At 30.4% G+C, this 8,616-nt stretch overlaps 1 protein-coding gene across 1 annotated transcript in view; it reads left to right on the top strand.

Moving 5' to 3' along the window:
- The window catches only part of LOC108907316 (transient receptor potential cation channel subfamily A member 1), a 64,819-nt gene that overhangs the window by 34,454 nt on the left and 21,749 nt on the right, over positions 1–8,616 (top strand). The window lies entirely within an intron of this gene.

Genomic DNA, 8,616 nt, shown 5'->3' with positions numbered 1-8,616 from the left:
ATAAAATTTAAAATTTCCCATTTAAAAATTCTGCAGCATTATAAAAACATTCATTTGATAAAAATTGTCTAAGTTTTCGTTTAAAAACATTTGGATTATTCTCCAGTCTCACACACTCGGGCAGCCGATTCAAAAGTTTAATCCCCATATAGACTGGGCTTCTTTCAAAAAGACTAGTTGCATGTTTAGGTGGCCTAATAGACTTTGAGGATCTAGTAAAATGATCATGATAATCGGAATTTCTGCAAAAATTCTGTTAGTTATTTTTTACATAGAGAATGCACTTGTATATATAAATAGAATAGAATGTAAAAATATATTATAGAACCGCAATCTAATTTAGATCTCTAGTACAAAATAGAGTTTTTTGATAATTAACCAAAATTTGTTACATTATGATTTTAAATACGTAAATACGTAAAATATTTTGCCATTATCGTATAATAAAATATCAGTGAATTTTGGAGAACAAAACAGAACTTTCAAATTTTTGAATACATATTTTTAAACAATTTACCATTATAATTGTTATTTTTAGTACTACTAATCTGTTCCTAATATATCAACTGTTAATTGTTTGAATTTTAATTTTTATACCTTGTAAAGTGTTCATTCTTTAAACACATATACTATATATTCCAAAATTGAATCGTTTAAAAAATAAATTTAACTGATCAAATAATTCTCTTTCATTATACAATACTGAAAGACTAGTCTCGTCACATATTTACTGTAGATGAAAAGGGCCTTGAATCTGGTTATAAGTAAACATGGAAACGAGTGATAACGAAGGTGAAATGTAGTCAAGCAAGCTAATTTAAATGAGAGGCAATCAACTTAAAGCTTTCTGTTACTAGATCTGAATTCGTAAACAAGGGGTCGTGCAGACGCTGCATGAATTAGAATCATTAATAAAAAATATTTAGGGAAAGTAATTTTTTTGAAATAGAATATAAATAACATAAGAGATGATATAATTCTTCTAAAGAATCATAAGCTTTTTGAGATTCGCAAATTTAAGCAAATTATAGTTTTCATATATACAAACAGGGATCATTTAATAAAAAAATGTTTGTATTTCATTTTCTTTTTTCATGTTACTTTAATGGTTTAATTTGCACTTATAAGAAGGATAGGCAAAAAAATATGACTTATTTAAAAATATATATTTTAGTGTAGCATGCTGACTAACATACGATTTGTTTTGTTTAACATAGGTAGATATATTGGAAAGATTGGCATCCGTTAAGTTTAGAATTCAAAATTATGAGACAAACATAATATATACAATTATATATAATACAACTACTTTCACACTTTTGTCACAATGTCGTTTCATACGGTTGTACTTACTAGTAGTCCGATCAAAATAGACATTTCAAATAACGAAAATTCCGACAGAGCTAAATTTTGGTGTAGACCTTGGGTACACCATTAGAAATAAAGTGTCATAAGTCCCCATCGATTCTATGCGTGCTAAAAAAGTTATTCAGGATCAAAATTCAAAATTTGATTTTTTTTGGATTTTTTCCGAAAATGGTAAGTTTTATGAAAAAAGTAGCTCCGACAAAAGTTATAGATCTTAAAATTATCTACAAAAATGGTCCTTATACTTTTTTTTCTAAGAATCACCATTCCTGAGATATCGCGATTCCAATAGTTGAAGGAGTCAGGTTCTACATGATATGCACACATTTCCACACCACCTGTGAGGTAGTGTACTTTGGCGCGTTTTCTGTTTTTTTTATCGTGGTTTGTCCGGTAGGCCTACTCCACGAACTGTTATGACGGAATTTTCAGGGACAATACTCTTAACTGCATGATGATTATTGATATTGGTTATTGACATTAACTGTAGTTCTGATTTCTTTTGATATTTTAATCTGATTCATACTCTTCAAAGTCGACTTCAACAGTCATGTCTTCTTCGATTTCTTCTTCTTCTTCTTGCTGTATGTTCATAAATTGTTCAAATGAAGACGAATCAGCTGTCTCTTCATCGAAATCACATGAATCTCCGTCTGTTGTATTCAATTGGACATGTGAGCAAGACTGGCTTTGGCAATTAGTACACGCTGGAGAACACAGTAATCCTACTCTTCTACAACCACATTTAGCACTACAACCTTTTTGCAATTGCAAAAAATAGTGTTAAGGAGTTTTTCTGGAGCAGGTGGGAGTAAAGTTTAAATCGGTTCCAAAGTATTATCTGTTAATTTCCAACCCCAGTCTTTTGGGTCCAGTTGATTGCCTAGCCATGTCTGAACTTGATAGTATACTCGATACAAGTGTTGATTAGCAGAAGCCGATGTTGGAGGAAGACAAGATAGTTGTACTTGTTTCTTGTTTCGTGTATTTTTTACAAAAGTTTTTACAATAGAGTAGCCAGATGTTATTCAAGGCCATGCGGGTAGAGGGGACTGACTAAGGGACTGAGTTTTTTTTTGAGTGTATATTCTCAGAATAGTATAGTTTATACATATAAGATACTCAAATAGGCATTTTTACTTGTATTAAGTGCCTGACTATATACGTGGCATATATGTGCATATCATGTAGAACGTGACTCCTTCAACTTTTAGAATCGCAATATCTCAGGAATGATAATTCTTAGAAAAAAAAGTATAAGGACCATTTTTGTAGATAATTTTAAGATCTATAATTTTTGTCAATACTACTTTTTTAATAAAACTTACCGTTTTCGAAAAAAATCCAAAAAACTTAAAATTTTGACTTTCGACCCCGAATAACTATTTTTGCACACATGGAATCGATGTGGACTTTTGACACTTTATTTCTAATGGTGTACCCAAGGTCTCCACCAAAATTTAGCTCTGTCGGAATTTTCGTTATTTGACCACTATTTTTATGACTAATTTGACCGGACTATAGCGGAAATATTGAGTACAAAATCAATAGAACAGTTGATAATAGGCTGTAAAATCAAATATTTACAAAATTAATGAAATCAGACTTTTTGCAGGTTGTATTTTAGATACATATGTTAAACTACCCTGTAGTTGTTGTCCTCAGGAAGTTGTAACTCCTAACGTACGATGTAGCTTGCTGCAAAAATACTTAATTCAGTTAAATAATTGCGTCTTCCACAACTGAGGTGAAAATTAGCATGAAAATTTAATTAAGCTGTTATAACATAATCATCCTACACCTACTAATAAGATTCAAATACGAAATGCGGAAACGTTTGCTCCATAAAATTAATCTTAAGCGCCTCACTTTCCTCTACGCTCACAGTATCTACTGAATTGTGCAGAGTTGTAACGTCTTTAATACCAAATTACTTTTTATGATTACACTTTTTATGAAACGTTTTTAAGTAACGAATTGCATGGCACCAAGGTTACTTAGTGTTAAGTTAATTTGGTACGATCATTAACCAAAAGGTTCTGTTCGGCAGATGTCTTTCATGTGAAGAAAACGATCTGCAAAACTATGCCGTGTCTCTTACCAATAACGAGAATCTTCACGCATTGATCATATATCAAGGTATTCAGCACTGCTAACCATTAACACGAAAAAATAACAGTTGTACAAAATAATCAAAAACACAGAGCGCACTTGACATACTTTATCGACAATGACTGTCAACTGCTGCGATCTCTTTCATCCACCCAGCAATATCCTTTTTATGAATCGACCAATTCATGAGTGGAAAGAAGTATTGTTTACTGAATGGGATATTTGAAATATCAAATAGGTGTTACATAATTATTTTCCCTGTTATCACTATAATTTTTGCTTTGCAATACATTATTATCTACAAACATTTATAAAATATAAAGATTTCTATTTATTTATCTGAGAAACTGTTCACATTACTAATGTTGTGTTATATCCTTTTTGGGTTCATTGTATAACCTAGACTATAATTAGGAAAATGTCAGAGCCCATACATTTTATATCAAATGTTCCATATATTTAATTTTGTTTATAATGTGAGAAACCTGCTTGCCTCCGTGTTTAAGATGTGTAACGGTAAATCTTTAACTCTTGCTAGTATACCTACTTTATATTTCGGTACCCACTATACGCAGCACTAAAATTGGATTATTTCTTCCAGTGTGTAAAACAGAACAATCGCTCATCTTAACAGCACGACAGAAACACTATTTAGACAGTAAGCCAAAGCAACAAGAATCACGTGTTTCGTTTAAGTTTTAGGTAACGGTCATTATTTACCCGCGTAATATCGTTTGCATAAATTTTCCCTATTCTAATTAAACCTCCGATTTCGAGTAACAATCATACTAGAAATTATGCCCGCAAACAAATTCCATTACTTGTTGAAATTACAGACTTTATACAGTTAAACTTCAGTAAATTAAAGTATAGAAAATAGTTTAATTAAAATCTGCACAATGTTGTAAAGCAAACATATATACTGAAATGAACACACTGTATCTCAAGACACAACACCGAGTAATAGCATAGAAAATTTTCATGAAATTATAATGTAGAATAAAATAAAGACATAAATTACTTTTAAAGAAAAATAAAAAGCTCATTTCATAGTTATTTCATATAGACCTAAAACATTATCAGTCAAAATTTTAAATAATACGTTTTAATGATAAGCATGTCAAGAAAATAAATTTTGGGTACGAAGTAGAAGCATTAAAGTAAAAGACAATGCCACAAGAAGGGCCAATTTAGAGATTTTATGAGTAAATTAATGTTAAATAATCTAGTACAAAAGAAAGTTCAAATATTATAACATCAGAAACACATAGGCTAGAAGTTTCTTATAAAAAATTTGTCATGCAAAATATCATATAAAAATTTCTTGTAAATTAGTATTAAGACGTATAAAATCTACTACGCAGTTATAAAATATAAATTACGCCGTAAGTTAATTAAAATCAAATTCATCGCAACATGCTGGAGAAATTGCGCAGTTAGAAAATGATAACAGGGATACGAGCAACCAATGGCGAAAGAACAAATCAGTGAATTTACCTGGTACCGGAAAAACAAAAAAACATCGAGAGAAGTCAACAAGCTGAGAGAGAGGCGGAAGGAGATTCTAGAGACTGGTGAGGGGTGCATGTTGTCCTGTGGCTCCCCAAACAACATCAAAAACACCAGGAAGCACTCTACACAGACCCAACAGCCATCTTCAACGCACGAGAATAGCAGAAAACGACAACAATAAAGTGAGGTTATAGAGACGACCGCAAATTGCCAGCCAGAACGAAACCAAGTAAGTCCAGTTGCATAAGAGTTTTCTCCATGCCATAAAGTGTTGCAAATTCGAACTATAAAAGCTATTTGTGAAATACAAAACCCGTTACAAACTATAAACAATGTCAGTGATTAAAATTTAAATTGACATTTTTGAACATTCTATAATTTAAGTATTAGTTTAATTTCAAATGTTCGTAGTATAAGTTGATTTGTTTTGAAAAACGTTTAAAATAATGATAATTGGTTAACCAAACATTTTCTCAATTATGATAGGTAGAATAAGGCATTTCTCAGACAATTATTCATGTAAAAGTATAAAAAAAAATATTCTAGTTTCTGTGTTCATAAAAATATTGTTCGAAATTGAAAGATAAATAAGTAATAAATGTCATCTTGTGTAAATATTTCCAATTTTGCTTTTATTCAATGTTTCTTACCCAAAATTAAATAGTAAAGGTTAATTAAAAGAGCATAGAACCGCCCCTATGAGGTAAGGACTCATGCTATTGATAAAATAAAGTGTTTTTTCTTGAGGGACAGTGTAGAAAATGAACATTCCTATCTACACTAATAAAATCCTGTCTACACTGTGAACATTATTTATACAAAGTAAAGCTGCCGGAGGCGATGTTAGCAATGATAAGGTAAGAAAGTCTAATTCGTCTATATTTGTCAGTGTTATTATAGAATTTTCTTATTCTGATAAGAATAGAGCATAGGTTCTGACCTATGTTCAAGGGAAAATTAGACATAAACACACTCAAATGACATTTTATATTATAAAAGGCGCCCAAACGGATAATTATAAACACACAAAATTTACACACCATCACAAAATACAACAACACACACCATTACTTACATTACATTACCAAAATACCAACAACAACAAACAATAAAAAATAAAATATATATATATAATAATACATATACAGCGTGGTAAAAAAGTTCTGCATAAAATTAATATTTTCATTAAACAATTTTTTTTCGAAAAACGGTGAGACCCGCCGATTTTTATTTGATCCAGGGCACCTCCTTATATGGAAAAAATTTTTTTTCGATAATCCACTTACGGCAGCGATGACATAATTTTTTTTTAATGACAACGCATATTTTTTTCGTTCGAAATTGATGACAGTGATAATTATTTAAACAACGGTGTGAACCTTGTGGATAACGTTCCCGGTATAACCTAGTCGCCGCGAGCGCATTTTCTCCTGCTGCACCATACACTAACACCATATCGACACGTTCGGAAATAGTAAATGCATTGTTTTCTCGGTTCATTATAAAACTAGTTTCTGCACAAACCGAAAAATTAAGCGAAGTAAGAAATAAGAATCTCGTTTTTAATGTAATCGGCACATTATTCTTATTTTTTTACTTCTTTATAAAAATTACACTGTCACTATCGTGGATTTACAAAATAAAAAGTTTTGTCTGGAACTTTCACTTTTTAACACTTTAATATTTAATAATTAACTGAATAAGGAATTCAATACAAATACAAAATCAGTTGACTGCACAAATTTTTTGACAATGTAACCTAACCTTCTTTTAGTATTACTAGTATTAAATTATACCGACTTAAATTATAAGATTGCATCTTGGGTCGCATAAAAACATTTCCAAAGTTTTTAATAAATAACACAGGGTCGGCCTTCATTTTCGTTGAATAAATGAACTTTAATTTACAAAAAAAAAACGCGAAAATAGAATTTTTTCGTATAAGACATTTCTATTACAAATATCATCAGGAAGCTGTAGTTTAATTTTTATAGATTATACACGCCACATCATATATTTAACTGAACGTATTATTTGTACCTGTACTTATAAGATTTAAGCACTCAGCAAAATACCGCTGTTATATGGTGACATTTAAAATAACGAGGCAATTATAACGATCGATTTGATCCAAAAGGCACAATGAAAGCTCGTTTGGTTGCCTTTTGAACTCACTTGGGTCACATATGGTCATATTGAATTTTCACGAATTTTTATGTCCGAAAAATGTATGCCTCCACGTGAGTCACGTGTAAGCGAAAATGTCGCATGTGAAAATCCCTCCTCTTTATAGGCGACGAACTTGTAGGATATGAGGAACAGGAGCTTTTGTAGTTATTGCTATTGTACTGGGTACTTGAAAAGTGTGTTAGAAATATTAATTAATTGATAACAGTAGTGAAATATTTGTTCGTTAAACAACATTGGTACTTATTTGACTGCAAAATATTTGTAGTGTACTCAGGAAAAGGAGCACAATTAGGAATGTGCTAAAATCAGAGAGTTGTGTAGAATATTTTCTTACATCCATACATTATAATTCTTTTAAAATACTAACAATTCAAGATGTACGCTTGTGAAAGGTAAATATTACTTTTATACTTTTCTTCATTGCACGAAAATGTAATCACGTTTAGGATAAACTTAAACAATTATAATCTGTTACGCAATTTCATCCGGGTATCACCGCTTGTTCTTGCAAGGAACTCTTTCCTCCGAGATTTGCAGCGTAAGAAGCGAAGCATCAAGAAAAACTAACAAATGTTAAAATTCGGCCAATTTATTGATTTCTTATAATTTAAATGTTTCCTAAATGAATAAATACATATTTTACAGGTATGTAATATTTAAAACAGTAATGATTAAATAATAAATGATAAAATATTAGAGTGTCCCGAATTGATATATTTTACTTTCTGTGAGATTTATATATTTAATATATTTAAAAAATGGTTGGGTCTTACGTAACGTTGTTTTAACACAAAACATTTTAATAAAAATTATTTTTATCTAGTTCATGTATAGTAAGTACTGGATATAACAGTTGAAAAAAATCTTATTTTACCAATAATTTTTTTATACAGAGCATTCCGGAAGTGGGTGAAAAAAAATGTTAAAATTCCTAACTTTTATCAAAAACAGCTGCAATTGGAATAATTAATATTGGTACGCGTTGAAAACTAATGAAATGCGCTATATAAGTATGTACAATTCCTTTTTTCTTACACTAAAAAAAAATCACTCAAATTTCTTTCAATTTTACTTAATAATGTATCTGTCTTCTGTCCTTACTCCATTGAGTGAAATTTTCACTCTATTAGTATGAGTACAACTGAGTGAAACTATCGCATCGGAAATGAGTGAGTTTTACTCAAATCCGAGTTATTGCTAACTATCAATTAAGTGACTTTTTACTCTATTCTGAGTATATAAAACCAATTTGTCCTTTTCTCTAATATGATTTAAATTTTACTATTATTGAGTCATTTTTTACTCAGACTTTTTAATTAACTAAATATTGAGTGCAAAAATAAATCGCTCATAAATGATTAATTATGATATATAGTGTAGAAATTAATTAGACGCTATACAGCGTTTCTGCTGAATGATGAACTTTCAAGTTAG

The sequence above is a fragment of the Anoplophora glabripennis genome, unplaced genomic scaffold (genome assembly GCF_000390285.2).
Source record: "Anoplophora glabripennis isolate ALB-LARVAE unplaced genomic scaffold, Agla_2.0 scaffold97, whole genome shotgun sequence".
Classification (NCBI taxonomy): Eukaryota; Metazoa; Arthropoda; class Insecta; order Coleoptera; family Cerambycidae; genus Anoplophora; species Anoplophora glabripennis.
Note: the sequence above shows the minus strand (reverse complement) of the source record. Positions and strands in the feature narration are given on the sequence as shown.